Source organism: Vigna unguiculata, chromosome 4, assembly GCF_037176805.1.
Source record: "Vigna unguiculata cultivar grain cowpea cultivar isolate G323 ecotype 2 chromosome 4, ASM3717680v1, whole genome shotgun sequence".
Taxonomy (NCBI): Eukaryota; Viridiplantae; Streptophyta; class Magnoliopsida; order Fabales; family Fabaceae; genus Vigna; species Vigna unguiculata.
In genome coordinates, this window is record NC_140795.1 from 30558180 (window position 1) to 30581137 (window position 22958).

The 22958-nt window shown below is 34.7% G+C and overlaps 1 long non-coding RNA gene and 1 pseudogene across 4 annotated transcripts; one reads left to right on the plus strand and one right to left on the minus strand.

Moving 5' to 3' along the window:
• Positions 1-6504: 6504 nt before the first annotated feature.
• Positions 6505-21736, plus strand: LOC114180344 (uncharacterized). 4 transcript variants are annotated; one of them, XR_014994608.1, is made up of 4 exons: positions 6513-6987; positions 7132-7589; positions 7775-7832; positions 21421-21736. It is a non-coding gene; the product is annotated as an uncharacterized LOC114180344 (long non-coding RNA). The 4 variants fall into 4 exon arrangements; XR_014994607.1 differs by lacking the exon at positions 21421-21736 and adding an exon at positions 15556-20241; XR_014994606.1 differs by lacking the exon at positions 21421-21736 and having other exon boundaries at positions 6514-6987; positions 7775-7964.
• Positions 21025-22490, minus strand: LOC146887016 (uncharacterized; annotated as a pseudogene).
• Positions 22491-22958: the final 468 nt, after the last annotated feature.

Genomic DNA, 22958 nt, shown 5'->3' on the forward strand with positions numbered 1-22958 from the left:
TACATTACTTTTGGGCCTCCACAAATAAAAATAAATAATAGAAAAAATAATGAGGATTACTTAAGATATTTTGTTGGATTTGTTATTGTGGATATTTATAAGTTGTTCCTAGTTAATAAGTTAATATAATGAATAAGATTATCTTTGGTTGATAATAGTTGATATGTGATTATTCTATGAAATACTTTGGTGTGGGTATGTATACAAACCCTCAAGTTTGAAACAAAAATCCTTTTACTTTTGCATGTAGACAATTTATTTAGTTTTTCAACTTTTAAGATGATCAAATAATATTTTCTACAGTTTTTTATGTTCATATTTGTGACTTTTACTCAAGTTAGAGTTCAAATAATAGTTATAACTTGAAATAAGTAACTTTAATCTTTAGTTCTAACATGTTTAAATATTATAGTCACCATATATACCTTATCAAGACTTGGACTTTCTTACCAATCTTACATTTGTGTTAAACTTTCAAATTATCTCATAAAAAAAAAATTTACATATTTTATACAAAAGTCAATAATGAAATTATACATTCATTTTACAATTACCATATGTATTTATATGTAAAATACTTCTAATTTTAAGAAATAAAAAAATTATTAAGAAAATGTAGCAATCCTTTTTATTTGTAATACATATCTGATAATTAAAAAAATGTATTTTATTCTCGTTATATATTTGTTTGCATGATTATATATATATATATATATATATATATATATATATATATATATATATATATATAATGACTAACTTCTAACATAGACCAATATAAAGATAAAAAAAATTGATTTTGTCTTCCATGTGTTTGGCATAGGTAATTTATTTTTCAACTTTTACCAGTCAATGGAATTGGTGGAATTTCATTCACTTGATGTCCATTAAAGGATTTCTTCAACATGTAGGAAGGATAATGACATTTTACAAATCTTTGATGCTAAAGATATATTGTCTTCCTTCCATGTTTTGATTGTTGACCTCTAGTGTCTTCACATATAACAAAGACTTTATAACTCTTAACACTATTTTTTGATAAGTTAGCATGTGCAAAAATTCATTGGTGATACAAAATAACATGACAGTCATTTGGTAAGATTCATTAATAAACTCATCAAAGAATTTGACCCTCTCATCCCAAATCAACTATAAATCTTCAATTTGAAGTAGATCAACATCTATGCCATTTCTTGGTTGTTCTAGACTAGAGATCATCATAGATAATATAATGTATTTTTGTTGCATGCACAATTAAGGAGGAAAGTTGTAATAACTAGTATAAAACAAGCCATAAATTGTGGATAGTACTTGAATTACCACTATAAAAGTTGCATAAATTGTGGCAATTTTAATATGATGGTTCTAAAAAAATGCCAAAATTATCTTTATAATACAACAATTTTATAACTACCACATTTTGTATTTAAAATATGATAGGTTTTTTCTTTTTCTTTTTTGATTCCCTTCATTTTAGCCTACCTTTTGTAATTACAAGAATAACAAAAGTGAAGATTTTGTTCCTAGTGTCCTTTACTGTGGAACCTCACTTTTAATAACCATCTCACCTCTTTTGCCAACCCTCAATGTGAATCCTCTAACAAACCCTCATTGTGGACCTTTACTGTCAACCCTAATGAAAAACCTCACCTTCCCCCTTATTGCAAACCTTATACCATCAATCCTCACCTTGAACCCTAATTTTTATTTATTTTTCACTAAGACACTCATCATAAAACACACACCTCTCTATCATTTCTGTCTCCCCCAATTGATTCACGAAATCCTAATTTCAATGGTTCCTATTTTGGGTAGCGAAGAGTTAGGTTGGATTTAGCTAAGGTAACAACTATAACAACTTCTCTTTAAGGAAGTGAAAGGTGGCATCATAATTACTATGAGCTCTTAACCTTGTTATATTTGAAGGATCGTTACTACACAACGAATGGCTTCATCAACAACATCAAGAAACTCTAGAGATGCAAAACCCCATTTTCTTCTCTCTAAATCCTAGATTTTCTCTTTTCCTTTCTTTTTCCCTAAAAAAATCTAACCTCATTCTTTATGTTCTTGAAGATCTAAGCCCATCAAAGTGATCCTTGTGAAGAGTTCTACAAAATACCCCGATCAATTTTATCTTTAGGTAAGTTTAAATTTTCACCTTTTGCAAAGAGCAAATATGTTTTTCTTATACATGCAACTTTTCTTGGGTTTCATGTAATTTTTATGTTTTCTAGATCAAACTCTATCTAATTGTGGTTATAAAATCATGTCTTGATAATTGCTCGGGCTTTTTGTTGTGTAGCTAGAACAATCGTAAGTGGTGGAGTTGTGTAGGAGAAGAACAATGTTAGGTGTATTCTTTAAAGTAAGGAAAGCTAATCTATAAGTTGTTAATTTTCTTGAAATGTTGATTCTTGGTTTTAAGATTTAATTTGAGGATTTAATATTTTGGAGTGTGTTTGAATGTCGGTATGTGTGGGTTGATCAATGGGATTGAAAATGCGACAATGCTAGAAGATTGTGGTTTTAATATGTGAAATGCTATGAATTTGTGATGTGTTTAGATTGTTGGTGAATGAGAGAAATGAGAATGAATCAGAGTGAGGGCAACAAAAGGTTGTGAATCAACTGTATAATGACTTATAATTGTGAACCAGAAGGATTTGTGATGAAATATTTGTGAAAGGATGCTATTATGCTAAATTGAAAAAGATATTTTGATGATGACAGTTAATGCGTCTTGTTATTATTTATGTTATGGTGTTCTATTGTTTTAACTTGAGTTGTCAAACCTTATATTAAAGGATGACATTGAATGTCTTTGAAGAGAGGTATTTTAAAAATTTAGAATTTGCTCGAATGATGAATTATTTGGTGACTTGGTTAAATCGTGAATCCTTGTGGTGTGTAAAGAGTAGAAATGGGGTAAGCATTGAATAATATGGTATTAAATGTGGCATGATTCTTATGTTTTAAGCATGTAGTATGCTTATATGATTGTTATAACATATGAATTTAGGAATGAAAGTAAATATGGAGAGCTATAACAAATTAAAGGTAAGCAAATTAAACTAATATTGAAGCTAGTGTAGACAAGTTAATAGCCTCAGGAAAACTATTTGATGAAATTGTGCAATTCCTTTTACCACTATCGACACCAATATCAAGTTGTTCTATATTATTTTGTGTCCTTTTTCCTAAGTTAAATAATCTCATTCTCCATCTATGCCATTATTTTAGTCATGTTTTTCATTTGAGTAGTCAATGTGTCTTATCTTGTTGTGTATAACGCTTTTTGGGCGGGAAATAATCTCTGTGATTTACTCCCGTTGCCCTAAAACGACTTGGATACTCTGGGAGACATAAAGCTTGAGCAAGAATGTCTAAGCGAGCATTACTCATCTCTTCTAAATGTATAGTTTGTATTGTGAACTACAATTTCTAAGTAATTAATACATTTAAACAATAGCTCAATCCTTTGTAAAATTGGTTGACCAAATTATGTTTTGGCTTAATCAATTAATGGGCTTTAGTTTTGTTTTATTTTCAAGTTGTAATAAGGGCCCATTTGGCAACTTAGGAACCAACCTTTGGAAGACCAAGAGGATGATGCATTGGTGAATGCTTTTGGGTGACTTTTGGTTACCACAATTTCAGTTACAATCAACCATTAAGTAGTAGGATCATTATTAGCTTAAGTGGGATGGAATTGAAATTAATGGGCCTTTTGTAATTTTGATGGCCAAAGCTTTTATATAAGATGAACCATTTTTATCAATGAAAACAAGTAGAGTTTTATTCAGAAATATTAGAGTTTTATCTCTTCTATCTTAGTGAGAGTGATTCTGATGAGTCCACTCTAGGCCCAACCCATGGCCCACATGCACCACAAGGCCCAAGCCTAGTTAAAGGCCCAATAACAAGAAGCATGTTAAGAAAGATTCAAATAGGCTTCTCTCAAGATGGCCAAAATTCTCACGGGCTTGAAATGCTATTTTCATCAGCCAAAGAGGATGCTAAAATATGACAGGTTTCATGTTAGAGCATTAGTGTAGACTTTAATTTTGGGCCACATGTTAGGTCATGCTTTATAAAATAAAAAGCCAAAGTAAATTGTTGATTAGCTTTCAAATTGGGCTAATTCAAGCCCAATTGAAAGGAAACATGGTGAAAAGGCATGGAAGGTGTGACTTGCCACTTGGTGCATGATCCTTGCTCCCATTACATCACACGGATCTAAAGGCTTCTAGTAGCCTAAGCCAAGTTTGCATTTCATTTCATTATGCATTTGTATTTCATTTTGTTCAGCCACTCTACTACAAATGACGGCCTTCACCACTTGTATTGGGTTACTCTTTGAATGGTAATTGATAGATGTTGAGGGCACTCCACACAATTGCCTTTGAGAGTCATGCTAGGATAGTCTCCTTTCATAGAGTTTCACTTCCACAAACCACACATTGCTCAAGGGCCTTCAACCTTGCTCCATCATTCTACTGCCTCAATGGAGTTCCTCCTCTCCAAATTCACGCTTGAAGCTCCATTAGATTCTCCTATGTTCTTGAGTGATTCAAGAAAACCTTGGTTGTATAAAATGATTTTCCTATCCTTTGTGTGTTACCTCACTTGGAAAGAGTGATTCTTTCCTTCCACCTTTGTTATTCACCTAATATTCTTTCTACTTCACCCAAATTCAGAAAACCCAATTCTACCCAGATTTATCTCGTGATCATAACTCTCGTTTAACTCACCCAAAATTAGTGATTCTTAAGCCTAAATTAAAGTTCAAAATGTGATGTTTCTAAACTATTGCCTAAAATGGAATTTCAACCACTTTCCAATTCACCTTTTCATTAATTTTCCAAGTTTCCTACAACCCCAAAATCCTAAGTCAGTCGTTGAGCAAATGAGATTCACATTAGTTTGTGATAATATCACCTAAAATAAACAATAATTAAACATATCACACTTATTCTCATATCACACACACACACACACACATAATTATTAAAGTTCAGTTGCATAAACCCCACCTCTTCTTGTCGATCTCCATTGTTATTATCAACCCACTTGCAACCAAATGTGGGAAAAGTTTTTGTAATCCAACTCCCATATATGTTCAACTACCCCAAAATACGACACATTTGCATAAATAGGAGTTCTATATTTAACACTTGAGATATGCATAGATTCAGCCACCAATGGGCGCCATTATTGTGCATAGTACTTTTTGTTCTTTGGTATAAAATGTGTAGTCATTAGTCATATAAGTAGTTTAAGAGAAGACTTGAAAAGTAAGACTATTTGCTAACCATCTAAATTTGTCACAAATTAAAGAGAGGTTCACATTTAACTCTGCAAAAATGTGGCTTTTTAGCCATTGTATAAAAGTTGCATTGTGTTCTCTACTTATCCAATTGTCAGGCCTAGTTGTAATTAACCTTTTATCATGTCTTTGTATCTCTCCAAATATGGTTCAACTTCATCGTTATTATGTAGAATATACAATTGATCTCTTTCCTAATCTTTCCTCGATATGGTTACCTATGGTATTTCCAGTAATCTTTTCTCATTTGGTTCTCGCTAAGTGTTGAAGTCCTATTGATTCAACATTAGAGAGGTAATCAGTACAAAATTCAATAGCTTCTTCAAGTATATATCGTTCCACTATACATCCTTCTGGTCGACTTCGATTTTTCACATAGCCCTTTAATATCTTCATATAATGCTCCATTAGGTACGTCCATCTTATATAAGCTGGTCCACAATATTATGTTTCTTTAGCTAAGTTAATGGTAAAATGAACCATTATGTCAACCAAAGAAGGTGGGAAACACATTTCAAGCTCACACAAAGTTACAATAATTTCTCTTTCTAGTGTTTGCAATTTTCCAATGTCAATCACTTTGCTACAAAAGGCTTTAAAGAAATAACATAGTTTAATTATGGTCCATCTTACCATTTTAGGCAAAATGAAACGTATGCCTATTGATAACAAATGCTCCATGAGAACTTGACAATCATAAGACTTTAACCCTTTTAGTTTTAAATATTTCACAGATACTAGGTTCTTGGTGTTTGATGAATACCCCTTTGGAACTTTAACACCTTGTAGAAACTTACAGAACACAATTTTCTTCTTTCTAGATAGAGTATGAGTTGATAAAGGTAGATATTGACGTTCACCTTTCTTTGTTGTTGCTAGTAACATCCTAGGCCAATATTACTTAATTAAATAATTTATAATTTAAAATAAAGTTATTTAATGATAAAGTTCCACTAGTGTAGTTTGGACTTTTGACAACGCACTATATACCTTAGTTCCCGTACAAACGAGGCATAAAAAGACACGGTGGCATTTTTGTAATTTTTGTAAATTTTTATGTCTCGGTTCTAAATACAACCGAGGCAGAAAATATTTTATGCTTCGGTTAAAATTCACTCGAGGTATATATGTTCCCAAAATTTTCATTTTTCCCCTTTTTAAAATTTATAAAATGATCACATTGTTTTAGGCCTCGGGTCTAATTCTACCTAAGGCATATAGATTTTTATGCCTCGATCTCCACTTAACCGAGGCAGATAGCCTTTTTAGGTTAAATACAAATCGTGTCACTGTTGCAACGTCTTCTCCGTGGAGCGGCAGCATCTTCTTCGTGGAGTAAAACAGCTTCTTCGTCTTGGAGTGGACCAGCAGGTTTCGCATGGAGTGGACCAGCAGGAATTGCAGAACGCCAAGCACAGGTTCCTTTCTTCCACTGTTGATCCGTCGTGTAGTTGCAGAACACCAAACACATCCACTGCTGGTCCGTCGTCGCACATGCCGTTGCGATGTCGCCTCTATCGTTGTTCAATCCCACCAGTATATACTTCTCCTTTTTCTATTCATGAAACTTTTTAATCTATGCACCTTTATGCCGCCTCCATTGTCCACTCGTGTGCATAATTCTTGAACGTTGTCGGACAAGTATAAAGCCTACAGAGGTGGGTTCAGATTGAATGCAGTGTGTATATCCAATGTTGGTTTCCAAAATTAACATCCAACGTCTTCATACACTAAACCTTTATGCCCCTTTTGTTCTTAGTCAGTTCTTAATTTCCAATCCATTGTTGTTTGTTGTGAAACAGATGTGCTTTTTGTGATTGTCAATCCAACTCCCAATTTGAAGATGCTCGGGTTACTACAGGTGGTTTTAGTTGGTCAAGGATTTTTTTTCCTTAAGTTATGAGAATCTATTGATTGATTTATAATCATTATAACCCTCTGTTTCTAAATTCCATTTGTTGGTTAGTTTACTCAAGTATGCTTTTTGAAATTATTCCACTGCTTGAAGTGTTTTGTTGTTGGTTTGATGCTCAAAATATCATTCTTTGATTTGGCTCACAATGCTTTGAACTCACTAGGCTTCTTGAAAGGAAACTTTTGGGTAGGAAGTGTGCTTTCTGCAACCATCATTGTCGAGGCAGTAAGATCAAGATTGTATATCAGTAAAGTTATATTTTTCCTCTTGCAGAAAGACATTGAGAAGCTATTACAATCTTGAGTGCTAAAGATTTGATTATATATAACATATAATGTTGCACAAGTTAGTTTTTCTATCATTTACTTTTCAACACTACTTTCTTCTTGATGAGTATTGTGTTGTGGGAGCTTAACCTATACAAATTGTCTTGTAAATTCTAAATCTTGCATATGCTAGAACACATCCATTTGTTAAACTGTTCACTGTTGTTAATCTCTTTAAGTTTGTCCTTTGTTCTTTTTGTTCAGGAAATAGGTAATTTTCCAGTGCTTTCAAAAGACAAGTATCAACTATGAGACTATATAGGTATATCATCAATGAATATGTATTCTGGAAAACTTTTAATATATCTATCTGGTGTATTTTGATTATTCAATAAGTATGAATTGGATATCAAAACCATTACATAATATATCTGGATGCATATTTATGTTATTATTCTGCATGATCCATACTACATTGCCTATATATTACATAGCTTCTGATTATGCAATGATCTTAGTCTTGGACTTTGCTCCATAATATTTATAGAAGGAAGCAATAGGAAGATATAATGTATTGTTCTTTTCTCATGAATTAATATGAATTAGATCTTTGAGAAATTAAATGAGTAAAACTTCTGTAAAAGAAATAAAACACGTCAGAGAAGTTCAATTTAATTTTTTTCCTTTTTTTATTTTTACATAGAAGTTTATTTAAACATTTGAGTTATTTGGAAAAGGCATACACTATTTGGGACAGGACAAGTATTTTTACTTTCAGAATTTATGCGTTATTAGATTGTAGAGTCATTGGTTGTCATAGAAATATAAGACCATCACATAATTATCTTATATTTTTTCTTTAGTGTTTTAGCGTAACTTTTTTAACCAATTTGATTTTTGAGACAGGTTATATTAGGTGCTATAACATCTAATGTCAACAATTATTTAATAACTTTTTGTGATGGTGTAAGAAATTCTTCAGAATCATTCGTTATGTGTTTTTTTTTTAATAGCATCATCAATATTGTGCCTCGGTTGTGCCATAACCGAGGTATAAGCCACACTTTTCTGTTTTTTTTTTAATGTCTATTAGGCCTCGATTATATATGAACTGAGGCAATAATGAATGGATATGTCTCGGTTGAGAACCGAGGCAGAAAAGTGATCCTTTTTACCTCGGCAAGATATGCCTCGGGTCTTAAATCGAGGTCAAATAGCCAAAATAACCGCTGTAGAAACCCTTCGCTGCACTGGTGTTCCCAAAAATGGGAGAAATTCAAAACTTTATTAAATGCACTTAAATCCAAAATCCAAAGTTCAACTTAACTATTACAAGTTTCGAAGTCTATAACCAGAATTAAAACAAATACATGATAAAATAAATATTTTTCTTTAAATCTATCCCATAGCTAGCCCTCCCTTTGGCCCTATGCATAAACTACATCACTTGCAATATCATCTACTCCCGTGTGACAAGTCACACGATCATCACCAAACATAAACAAAAAGGGTGAGCTCAATGAAATTAAACCTGCATAGTAAATCGTATGATATACTCTCACCCACAACCTCCTGCTCGTAGTCCAACATGTGTGGAACCATCCCGTTACAAACCTCCCGTTTGTAACAATCAAGTAGAGTCATCCAACACGAACCTCCTGCTCGTATTCTCACACAATATTCCATCATCATAGACCTCCTGCCCACGATTATCACGTGTTCAAAGTGCATTACGAACCTCCCGCTCGTAATCCATGCAAACATATCTTAGACCAAAACAATCACCACACAACACACAAACTCCCCCACAAACGCAACCTACCACTACATTGTCGCTTGGCGCTGCTTAGGCGCCTCCAGACAAAACTTTAGTGCAGACCGCCTGGTAGTCCAACCAATGCGGCTAGGCACTAAGCCACTGCACTCGCTCTCGCTTGGCGGTTCCAGCGTGCCGCTAGGCACCACACATTATAGAGCTTCCCTACGCCTAACCATCGCTTGGCGATCTCCCCCATGCCGTCAGGCACTATACCAGTAACACAAGTTTACTAGTTTTTGGTTCCCTAAATAATGACCAAGGCAATAAATCACACAGTGCATGCATCCAGAATATGAAATACACGTTCATATATCTCAATATGACTCAGTTGTACTATCATACATCATATGCTTCAATATTCATTTCACCCATATACATTCCCCAATTTAGATCATGTTAATTACTTAAATTTGACAAAGACTCAAACATTCTCGTAGAAAACTCAAAATCAGAACCCAACATTGCATTCGAAATCAAGCCAAGTCATACACTTACATCAAACAACCCCTACAATAATTACTTTATTTCTATACTCCTTACCTAGTCAAATTTACCCCATTACATGGTCATACATTCATGCCTTAGGCTCACAACAATACAATCGATAAATTTTATAACAATATACCATGCCTAAACAAGAGTAATATCATTAGAACCCAACTCGTAACCATCATAGTGAATACGCAACATAAAGCATTGTTGTCACAACGCATCGCCTGGCGGTTCTTACTTCCCGCCAGGCAGTGCATCAGGATTCATGGCAAAATCTAGATTTCTGCACCTGTGAGAAATCCCCAAAGCCTTTACCTGCATAACCCACTTATCCCCTTGCACGCAAATCACCTCAATTTATTTCCATCATTCTTACAAGTTTAATTAGACCAAGTGAACACACTAGCACAACAATTATAACATAGCCATCATGTTTTCAATTCATCCCTTATCCCATATAATTCCCATAACCCTCTAATCATCGCGAAGCTCATGCATTATCAAAACATCAACGTATTCAATCAATTTATAAGCATAAACTGTAACACCCCAATTTTGGGATGTCACGGATAGTTAGAAAATTAACACATTTGACGAAAAAGGATTATTATTGAAAATGTACTAATAAAAACACTTTTAATTTGATTTAAATACATAGTTCGAAACGTCAATTTGTCTAGAAAAATATAAATAACAATTTTGAACAAAAGAAAATTACATAATCTTTAGTATTTGATTTAAAACAACTAAATAATATTACAAAACTCCAGAGTCCACCATAGCCTTTCGTCAATCTACTCCATTTCAAAATTATCTGCAATATCATTTGCTCCCGTATAACACACATGTTATACGATCATCGCACATACAGCAAACACACAAACAATCAAAAAAAGGGTAAGCTAACCATAAACAATGATATATAAAATAATTTTGTAAATAAAACATGACAAATAATACTCACATCTCATTCAAGTAACACTTAAGCATTAAGATCACAATCAAACTTTATTTTGAACACACAACCCCTAACATCCAAACAACCATATCAAACCAACAGACTATCGCATTCGTCTAAAATCCTTAAACATAATAACCATAATCAAGCTTTGGTTTTCCGTGAACTTTTACCCCACACTAACATCTAGTTTCCTAGAAATAGATGGTTCGATGTGTCCCACTATCAGAAAAAAAAAACAAAACTTGAAAGCCAGAACAACAACTAAAATACGGTAACCATGATGCACCCACGCGGCCCCCACGAGGCTTAAGATTAATTACATTACTTTTCCACCCAAAGAACTTAGGTATCAATCACCGAGAATTTAACCGAACCACTACACCTAACACCCTCAAACGTACCAATTTCATTAAAACCAAAGATGGCATACAATAAGATAGATAAACTACTAGGTAATACCTACGGCCCCACCACCAACTAAAGTTTGGCTAACACCCCAAACTATGGAAAACATTTACTATCATAGAATGCACCAGAAATAAAAAGAAGCAAACTAGGTTTATATGTGGTAATAAAGAAACAAGAAATTGATACTAGCTATTCCTAGGCTTGCTGTAGCGTAAAAAATTGTGGAACAATTCTCATCCCATCCAAACAAGACAAAGCACTAGACATTAAATGATAATATACTATTCATTACACGGTCCGCACCTCACATGTGGTGTGGCCCACCTATTCAAAATTAAATCCCACACATTTACGTGAAATAATCTAAGCTAGGAAAGAGAAACAAGTCATGCCACCACCACAATCTTGTTAAAGTAAAAACCTACTACAACACATAAAAAGGAAGAAAGAAATCGGAGTAAAACAAGTTCATATGTGATAAAAAGAATAACCAAACTACACCAAGTAGTCCCCCCCATGAATAAGAAGGAACGTATGCAACCTATGGGTTCTTTTCAAACCCACATCAGGATAAAAGAAAAGAACCCAAAAAACAACATGTTGTACCCAAAATATAATGAAGGGAAATGGCATGTGGTGAATGATATGACCCCAACAAGCCCAAATGCACCTTCAAGCCCAATTTCAAGTGCAAGCCCACTTAAAGGCCCAATTACAAGATCAATGATTAAAAAGATTCAAAAGGGCCTCCCATTAGATGATCAAAAATTCAATGGGCTTTTCACATTACTTGCATGGGCCAAAGATGTCACAAAGGCTTGAAGACGTGCATGTAAATTTAGTAGTGTAGATTTAAATTGGGCCATTGTTTGGGATTTACTTTCAATAATGCATAAGACAATAAAAACATGTTGATTATGAGATACACATTGGGCTCGACCCAATTTTGGCTATGCTTGGCCGAGAGCATCACATGGTGCAAGGAAGGAGAGCTCATGGTTTCATCACACCGTCATCCAAGGGCTAGGAGACTTGACTTTCTTTTCAAGCTAGGATCTCACGACCAAGATCAAACCTTCTTCCCCAAGCTAGCATCAAAGGCCAAGATGCTTTCTCCTTCTCATCCAAGGGCCAAGATTCCTCATGTGTAATGGCTTGAGTATAAAAGCCATAATTTTTCAGCATTGTATTCACTCTTGAAAATTTATGCAATAGATGCTAATTGAGTTGAGATCATTCCTCCTTCTATTGCCTTTGAGAGTCACTCTTTCTAGAGATTTCCTCTCTCTAGCTCTAGCCACCTTCCTTAGGCTAGCATAAGTTAGGAAATCCTATCACCTCCTTCACCTACCATAGCTTGTAAGTGCCTTCAAAACTTTCTCCACTCATTCTTCCAAGTTCTGTTGCATCGTGGAGTTCTTCACGCACCTTTTAAGCTCCATCATAATTGTATCAAGCCCAAATGCACCTTCAAGCCCCATTTCAAGTGCAACCCACTTAAATGTCCAATTACAAGATCAATGATTAAGAAGATTCAAAAGGGCCTCCCATTATATGATCATAAATTCAATGGGCTTTTCACATTATTTACATGGGCCAAAGATATCACAAAGACTTGATGAAGTGCATGTAAATCTAGTAGTGTAGATTTAAATTGGGCCATTGTTTGGGTTTTGCTTTTAATAATGCATAAGACAATAAAAACATGTTGATTGTGAGATACACATTGGGCTCGGCCCAATTTTTGCTATGCTTCGCCGAGAGCATCACATGGCGCAAGGAAGAAGAGCTCATGGTTTCATCACACCTTCATCCAAGGGCTAGGAACTTGGCTTTCTTTTCAAGCTAGGATCTCACGGCCAAGATCAAACCTTCTTCCCCAAGCTAGCATCAAAGGCAAGATGCTTTCTCCTTCTCATCCAAGGGCCAAGATTCCTCATGTGTAATGGCTTGACAACAAGAACAGGGTCAAGCTTCAAACAAAATAGAAAACAAAGTTAACTCCCCTTACCTTGTGTAAAAGTCCCTCCAAAATTTACGTCTCTCTCGCAACCTCATCTTCACGGTTCCTTGCCTTGCCACTTTCTTTCCTTCTTTCTAACCCCCAAACCCTAAATAACTTAGGATATATATATCACACTTTCCACTACTAAACCTAACATTTAAAACTAGATTTATCTCCTATTATTCCTAGCCTTTTCTGTTTATATTTGAAAAAATAAAATATATGATTTTGCCATTTATTTTGTGTGGCAGCAACAACAACAAAAGTTTATACATTGCATGCTGTAGCAATCGCAAAAGCCATCATAAAAGAGAAAAAAGGAGAGAGAAATATAAAGGTGTTCTCATGGGACCCACCAAAAGAGAAGAGAGAAAATCACAATTTAACCATTTTAATGCTACCTGGAATCGAATCCTTGCACTTTTGACAACAACACGTACACCGACCACCAAGCTAATTGCTTTCTCATAACATAACGCACATTATAAGTTGATAAACACATGTACTCAATATTAAATATAATATTAATAATTAAAATAAATACAACAATAACTTAAATCACTCAAATAATAATTATTTCATATTTCATAATTTAAGAAACTAATTAAAGTAAATAAATAAAAAATCTTCATCAAGCCATTCATTTTTTCCATGGTTTTTCAATATTCTAATTTTCTCGGATCATACATAAACACTACAATGGGAACAGATACCTTAACAGAACACCCACACGTGTCCCATCCTCCAATCAAAATGTAAAATTCAGAAAATACAGCTTGCATTGCCTGGTGGTTTGTGACTACCGCTAGGCGGTTCTTAGTATAAACCTAGAAAATGGTTCATACTGAATACGTCGCTTGACGGGCCTTCATTGATGCTAGACAGTTTCTAGGAAGGAACCTAAAAACTCGAAGAGGACATTGCAAAATGATAGTTAAAGGGACTTCCATACATTCCACACACCACACAACATACAATTCACAAATTAAACAATTAGGCGAAGCTCCCCTTACGTGGAATTCTTATTCCAAAAGCTTTTCTAGAGTTCTTCTTGCACAAGAAATTAGCCTAGCTTCAATACCCTTCATAGCCCCTTCAAAATTTTCCCTTTTGGTGCTTTAAACTTAGTGCTCTCAAGCCACAATCCAATCCCTCTGTTAACTCATTAAAACCACCACTCTAATATTCAATTTTCAGCCTAATAAAACCCATTAAAATGAAAAAAATGAAAATTAATAAAATAAGTAATGGTCTTTTAAGTGCCATTATCATGGTGATTTCTCTACCCCTCTAGCTTCTCTCTAAAATGGCTAGGTTTTCTAAGCATTTCCTAAGTGGCCAAAATAGTCTAAACGTAAAAAGGACTATTTCATGCTTGCCAAAGTTCAAATTTTCATCCACACAATCACAAACCTTGTGCACAAACCAACAAGCTATTACATGTTTCTTGGAATTTCATGCACATATAGCTTTATAGTTTCGTATCACAACCATGCATGCATCCAAAACAATTAAATAATTAAAACATTACACTAATGACATACATAAGACTCAAACCCAAGTCCTCTCACACTACAAGAAAGTTACATATTAGCGAGGGAATAATCCCTAGCGAATCCCTAGCTAATCTTTCGCAAAACGATTAAGCGAGGGATTAGCAAGGAAATCGCGAAGACACTATGTCATAGCTAAAATATAGGTAGCTAAGTAGCTAGAGAACCACTTTGTCGCTAATCCCTAGCTAATCCCTAGCAAATCGGTTGTAGCTAAACCCTAGCTAATCCCTAGCAAATTGTTTGTAGCTAAACCTTAGCTAATCCCTAGCAAATTGGTTGTAGCTAATCCCTAGCAAATCAATTGTAGCTAATTCCTAGCTAATCCCTAGCAAATTGGTTGTAGCTAAACCTTAGCTAATCCCTAACAAATCGATTGTAGCTAATTCCATGTAATCCCTAGCAAATTGGTTGTAGCTAAACCTTAGCTAATCCCTAACAAATTGGTTGTAGCTAAACCCTAGCTAATCCCTAGCAAATTGATTGTAGCTAATCCCTAGCTAATCCATAGAAAATCGGTTGTAGCTAATCCCTAGTTAATCCCTAACAAAGTTGTTATAGCTAATCTGATGAAGGATTGACCCCAACCAAGGATGGAGGCAAATGCTTAAGAAGACTAAGCATGTTTAGAAAGGAAGTTCACTAATCCTTCACCCCTTTCATTTGTGTTTGCTATTTTTGATTCCCTAAGTTGACTTAGTTGAATCAACTTTAGTTGACTTGTTGACCTTTGACTAGGTTTGACTTGTTGACTATAGTTGACTTGACTTAAGCCAACATGCTAATCTATGTTTATTTGCTTTGTAGGTTAATTAGGAGTAAGAAAGCAATGCTAGGTGGTGCATGGTGATTGGGGAGCATAAATGATGTGGAAGAGAGAGTAAAGCAAAGGCATAAAGCATAAAGTAAAAGGCATGAAGCAAGTGTACCTATGTACCTTTGGTCTCTTTTGTTTATAGCACACTTTGGCCACTTTTTGGAGACATATGAGACACATTCTTTGTCTCCTTTTATCCTAGAACGAAATTAGCCTTGCACACACCATAGTTAGCTCTTTTGTCTCTCATTTTTGTAACCTTATTTGACCTAGTTTCTAGAAGCTAAGGTTAGGTTTTTGTAGAGACATCCTTAGGTATCTTTTATTTGCTTAGAGGCCCCTAAACTCTTCTATATAAGGGGTGCTCCTAAACATGTAAAAGGGTTGAACATTTTGAAGTAAAAACACTCTTGTGTCTCAACCATTTGTGAGAGTTTCCTCCCTAGGGAGTGAATACTTTTAAGCCTTATCTTGCATAGCAAGTGGCGGCACACATCCACTCATCTTCAAGGTTGTCATGGCTTCTAGCCTAGCCTTGTAGTGGCGTGCTTCTCACATTTTTACCATTTCTTTCCTTTCCATTTTATGTTTTCTTCTTCCTTTAATTGTTCTTGGTTTTCTATGGTTTATGTGCTTTTCATTTCTTTTTTGTTTTGAATCAATCCATCATCTTCTTCTCTTGAGCTTTGTGAAAGGAACCTTCACATCTAGATAGCTTGCTATCTTAATGTCCAGTGGGGATTTCACATAGCTTTCTTAAGCAACTCACACCATATTCAATAATCTTAATAAAAAGTAACAAGTTAATCCTTCATCATTTGGTATCTAGAGCCTAGGTTATCTTGAATATGGTGTTTTTCGTGTGCTAACCTTGTCTTGTTGTAGCTATCTTGGTATGGTTCAAATCCACTTCCATGACACACAAAAACAGTGCTTGCAGAAAACGTGACGATTTTAAAACATTAAACTGCACCAGCTCAGCGCTCCAAAAATTACGTTTTTGGTGTCAAAAGAAAGCTTTTTGAGTCTAGTTTCCAGAAAAAAAAGAACCAACGCATTTGGAGTTCTATGGAGAAAGTTGTGATCAAATTAGTGAGCAAAGGTCAGATCTGCCAAGAATACGTGAATCAGCGTTTTCAGGTTTTGTTGTGGCAGTTTGGCTACGTTTTTTGCACCTCTTTAAGCTCCTAAATGTGGTTGGATAACATGTCTTTGGATGCTTAGTCTTTGAGCCTCAAATCCATGAGTTTAAATGCATGATAGCTACATGTTTGTGTCTTTGTGTATGTCATGTTGAGTCTTTAAATGTGTCTAACTTTTGCTTGAGTCATATGTCATATGCTTCTTTGAGTTTTCTTATTCTTGTTTCTAAGTATTTGAGTTATTGCATGAGATCTATGCCTTTTGTTGTAGCATGCTCCTTGAGATTGATTTTGACCTAATTTTTAAGGAACTAAGTGTTTAAGACACCTTAAAATATCCTTCTCATCATCTTAAGTACCTAGTTTTGAAAAGAAAAATTATTTTCATGACCAAAAACAGTTTGGCCAAGAGCTAATGTGTTGCTTGGTGAATCCATTTGGCCATTGTTACTAGGTGTTATGCTACCAAATTTTATACTTGGATTTTGGGTGATATTGGCAAATTAGTTCCATGCTTTATCTTGGTTATGATCTTTCTTGGTGTATGCATAATTTGAGGTATAATCTTGGCTTGTTCAAATGCTTTCCATAGAGTCTTTAAAAGTGTTTTTCATTGCTTTAGTCTTGTTCAAGTTTTGTGTTTAAAACAAAATTTCCTTAGAAGTTAAACTTTCTTGTTTTTGGGTTTTTCTTGCTTGTCACTAGGTGTTCTTTGTTGTGTCTTAATAGTTTTCTTTTCTTGAAACTCTTGGGATGTTGTGGCCAAATCACTTGTCTTGCATTTGAAAGGTTTTGAACAAGTTTTTAAAAGTGTTTGCTTCACTCCTTTGGTGGATTTTGAGTGCTAGCCTTGCCTTGTTACTTTGGGAGAGTGATCTAAACACTTGGGTTACAATTTGGGTTGGATTTGGTCTCGATTTTCATGTTGTCTAACCTCTAATCCATTTATTTTGTCTCGGATTTGAGTGTTTTTGTTGTAGGAATCATGGCAAGTTCATCAAGTGCACCTACACCAAACAAAAACAATACATTGATGAGATTGCTTCGGGATTTGAAGTTGTCTAGGAAGGAGGCCTTTGAACAATTGAGAAAAGACAAGGAGCAAAGTGACCTAAGAATCCAAGAGCACATTCAAAGGCTTGAAGCTAGGGAGAAAGAAAGAGAGCCTAGGAAAAGAGGGCATTCTAGACGCAACCCATCACAAGAGAAGCAAACTCTAAAGATTCCTAAGTTCTATGGTGGAAGTGATCCCAAAATCTTCCTTGATTGGGAAGCTAAAGTTGATCAAATTTTCAATGAAAATCATGTAAAGGATCAAGCACAAGTTGATCTAGTAGTTTTAGGATATTTGGAGTATGCCAATACTTGGTGGCATAAAGTTTGTAAGAATTATGACTAAGGGCCACCCGCGGCTTCTTGGATGGACATTAAAACTCTTATGCGCGCTAGATTTGTTCCTCCCTCCTATAGGAAGGAACTTCTTTTGAAGCTCCAAAGGCTTCACCAAGGTTCTATGAGTGTGAGTGAGTACTTTAAAGAATTAGAGTCTCAAATGCGTAGAGTTGAAATAAAAGAAACTAACAAAGAAAAAATAAAAAGATTTGTGAGTGGTCTTAGGAGAGACATACAAGACCAAGTAGAGTTGTATGAGTACTCCACTCTTGAAAATGTTTTCACACTTGCCCTTGGGATTGAAATTCAATTGAAAAGAAAAAGAAGGGCAAGGAAGAGTTACTCACCCAACCACTACTTTAGTCACTCATGGAAGGGGAAAGGATAAAATGAAACATGATAAGTTCCCTTCTAACTCTCATCAAGAACCACCAAGTAAAAGTAAGTCACCAAGTGATCACATTCACCATTCCACTTCTCCAAGATCAAGTTCTATTAAATGTTTTAAATGTTTGGGTTATAATCACATTGCTTTAAATTGCCCAACCAAGAGGACTATGATCTTAAAGAAGAGTAATGATGTTGAAAGTGAACACTCATCTCCCCATTCCCTTTCAAAAGAACCTTCTTCCTCTAGTAAAACTAAATTTTTTGAGAAAGACCCTATGTTATTAAGGCGCATGATAGGTCAAGATCAAAGTGAGCTTGAGCCAACTCAAAGAGAAAACATTTTTCAATCTAGATGCAAAATTAACAAATGGGTTTGCTCTCTAATTATTGATGGAGGAAGTAGTACCAATGTAGCTAGCACAAGGTTGGTGGAAAAGCTTAGCTTAGAGACGATTCCTCATGCTAAGCCCTACAAGCTTGCTTGGATAAGTAAAGAGGGAGAAATAGATGTCAATAAACAAGTCCTAATTAACTTCTCTATAGGAAGCTACAAAGATGAGGTGCTATGTGATGTTGTTCCCATGGAATTCACACATATCTTACTAGGTAGGCCATGGCAATTTGATAAACAAACTTTACATGATGGCCATACCAACCAATACATTTTCTTCAAAAATGGGAAAAAGACAACTTTACTACCTCTATCACCTCAAGAAGTTAATAAGAATAGAAATATAATAAGAAAAGATAAAGAAGAAAAACAAAAGGGGCAAGCTTTCACTAAGGTGTTACTTGCCTACAAAAAAATTCTTCCAAAGCAACATGTACATCACCCTTCCTTCTCTTCCCAAGCCAAAAAGGAAGGCCCAAAGCACAAGCAAGAGAGGAAGAATAGTCTAGAAAATAAAGATGGCCTAACCAAAGCTAGGGGTAATACCCTTAGAAATGATGGAACAAGAGCTCATAAAAGGGAGACGCAAATCCTCCCCCAAATCAAGTCAAGCTCCATCTACAAAGGCTTAAAGAATTTGTGGTCAAATTCTCTCCAAGGAGGGGAGGATGATGAAGGATTGACCCCAACCAAGGATGGAGGCAAATGCTTAAGAAGACTAAGCATGTTTAGAAAGGAAGTTCACTAATCCTTCATCCCTTTCATTTGTGTTTGCTATTTTTGATTCCCTAAGTTGACTTAGTTGAATCAACTTTAGTTGACTTGTTGACCTTTGACTAGGTTTGACTTGTTGACTATAGTTGACTTGACTTAAGCCAACATGCTAATCTATGTTTATTTGCTTTGTAGGTTAATTAGGAGTAAGAAAGCAATGCTAGGTGGTACATGGTGATTGGGGAGCATAAATGATGTGGAAGAGAGAGTAAAGCAAAGGCATAAAGCATAAAGTAAAAGGCATGAAGCAAGTGTACCTATGTACCTTTGGTCTCCTTTGTTTATAGCACACTTTGGCCACTTTTTGGAGACATATGAGACACATTCTTTGTCTCCTTTTATCCTAGAACGAAATTAGCCTTGCACACACCATAGCTAGCTCTTTTGTCTCTCATTTTTGTAACCTTATTTGACCTAGTTTCTAGAAGCTAGGGTTAGGTTTTTGTAGAGACATCCTTAGGTATCTTTTATTTGCTTAGAGGCCCCTAAACTCTTCTATATAAGGGGTGCTCCTAGACATGTAAAAGGGTTGAACATTTTGAAGTAAAAACACTCTTGTGTCTCAACCATTTGTGAGAGTTTCCTCCCTAGGGAGTGAATACTTTTAAGCCTTATCTTGCATAGCAAGTGGCGGCACACATCCACTCATCTTCAAGGTTGTCATGGCTTCTAGCCTAGCCTTGTAGTGGCGTGCTTCTCACATTTTTACCATTTCTTTCCTTTCCATTTTATGTTTTCTTCTTCCTTTAATTGTTCTTGGTTTTCTATGGTTTATGTGCTTTCCATTTCCTTTTTATTTTGAATCAATCCATCATCTTCTTCTCTTGAGCTTTGTGAAAGGAACCTTCACATCTAGATAGCTTGCTATCTTAATGTCCAGTGGGGATTTCACATAGCTTTCTTAAGCAACTCACACCATATTCAATAATCTTAATAAAAAGTAACAAGTTAATCCTTCATCATAATCCCTAGCTAATCCCTAGCAAATTGATTGTAGTTATTCCTTAGCTAATCCCTAGCAAATAGGTTGTAGCTAATCTCCCGCTAATCCCTAGCAAATAGGTTGTAGCTAATCTCCCGCTAATCCCTAACAAACTAGTTGTAGCTATTCCCTAGCTAATCCCTAGCAAACTTATCCCTAGCTAATGCCTACCTAAGCCCTCCCTAATTGAACAATTTAATCCCTAGAAAAATAGTAGCGAATTGCATCAATTCAAAATATTCCATGCTTTTACTTGTACCTTATGAAATGCATTTTGACATAAATATAACATTAAGTATGAATCTTGCCAAACATTTTATATGAAACATGTCAAATGTTACTACATTCAAAATAATAAATGTGATGAACATAATGAAAGTAGTCTTCACAATTGTCAACATACATCATTAAAATACGTGTTTAGAAACAAAAAAAAAACATCATCATCTTTATATTTTCTTCTCGCCATGTTTCATGACAGACGGTGGTGAAGATATCTTTAATGCAGGAAATATTTGTGTCTTGAAAAACTCCATCTGTGTTTGCATTTGTGTATGCATTTGTTGTTGTAAAAGCTTTTGCATTTCTACTTGTGCTTGTATTTGTGCTTGAAATTGTGCTTGAAATTGTGCATGCATATCTTCTTGTGTTTTCAACTGAGCTTGCACCTGTTGTGCATGTGCCTCTATTTGTGCTTGTAACTCTATCTGTAGTTTCTTTTGAGATTCAGTTTGTAAATGTAACTGTGTCTGCATTTCTTGTTGCATTTGAGACATTTGTGTAGCTATTGTCGTGATTTCTTCTGTTTGAGGTGCATGATTTGGATTTGTGGAAGGACCTACAACTGATGAAGATGAACCATTCACACTGATGATGGAAAGTTCCAAGCTACGACCAATACCGTGAATTCTACCTTTCTTATTTTCACCTCCCATTTTCATCCATACTTTAGAATCAACTTTAGGATGCTTTGGTACATCTTCTCCATATTTTTCTACCATAGCACTTTCATATGATTCCTATATATAGTAAATCAATCATTTTGTAATATAAGATTAAATAAGTAAATAAATTATCTTACATGTATACTTACAATGAAATTTTTTGCTTTATTGGAGACATATTGACCATCTTTTCTTTTATGAACTTTGTTGTATAGTTCACCATAAGAAACAGACCCATTACGTTCCGCCTCCTGTAAAATAATATGTAATTCTATAGAATGAATACTATCAAAATCCAAATGTATATCAAAATATATAATAAGTATGTTTATGTATATGATTGATGCACTAATGATATCCACCAAATGTATACAATATATAAGAATTATTAGAAAGTCATACATATTTCTACAAAATAAGAAAATGAATACCATCTTTTTCAAGTGTTGTCTAAAGCTTATTGACCCTCCAGTGTGCACCATAGCCTTTGGCTTGGCAGCCCTATTGTTTTTACCAGCAATAGATTTCTTTTTCCAGTCTTGTGTCATCCATATGTCAATTAAAGCGTCCCACATCTCAGTCCTTATTCCTCTTGGCCCAAAACCTTTTAAGTCTTCTATATTATCTGAGTTTGCTCTTTCTCTTGCCTTTTTCCTTGGCTTAGCTAAGGAGTCAGAATAGCGATCCATGCATGTTAAATTCCAAACCTTTCTTGCCATGCTACGATCATAATCTGATGCAAATCAGTACTTATTCTACACCAATACAAAATTATCAAAATTAATGATAATAAGTAAATGTAATATAAAGATAAAAGATTATAGTAACTTGCCGTAAAATCATTGAATAAAGTTTCTTTCATATCAGCAGAATAAGTTTTCCATTTCTTAGCTAGATTAGGCATTCTCATCAATACTTCAAATATGATATCTCGAGTCACAGAATCAAGAACAAACCTTTTTCTGCATGTTCAAATAATCATTTTACAAACCAAATAATAGCAACATTGAATTGAATATTTGATTGGATGTACTTACGGTCTGCTAACTTTTTGTACAGATATGACAAGTCTCCTATCAACTTCATTATGAGAATATACACTTGAAGGATCTTGAGTAGGTACGTCATTAGATGTTGGATTGACATTTGATTGACCACCATCAAACACTGGGGTGGTAGGTGGTGATTGATTACCATCAATTGAAGTAGCACCTAAAAAAAACATTGAAACTATAAATTGTTGACAAAGGTAATTTATTGCCTTTTTTCTTCTTTTTTTCTCTTAATCTAAACAAAATGAATTGTCATTTGTTTTTCATGAAGATAAATGTTGTTAAATACATATTAAAATTTGATTCTTTTTACATATAAATGGTAT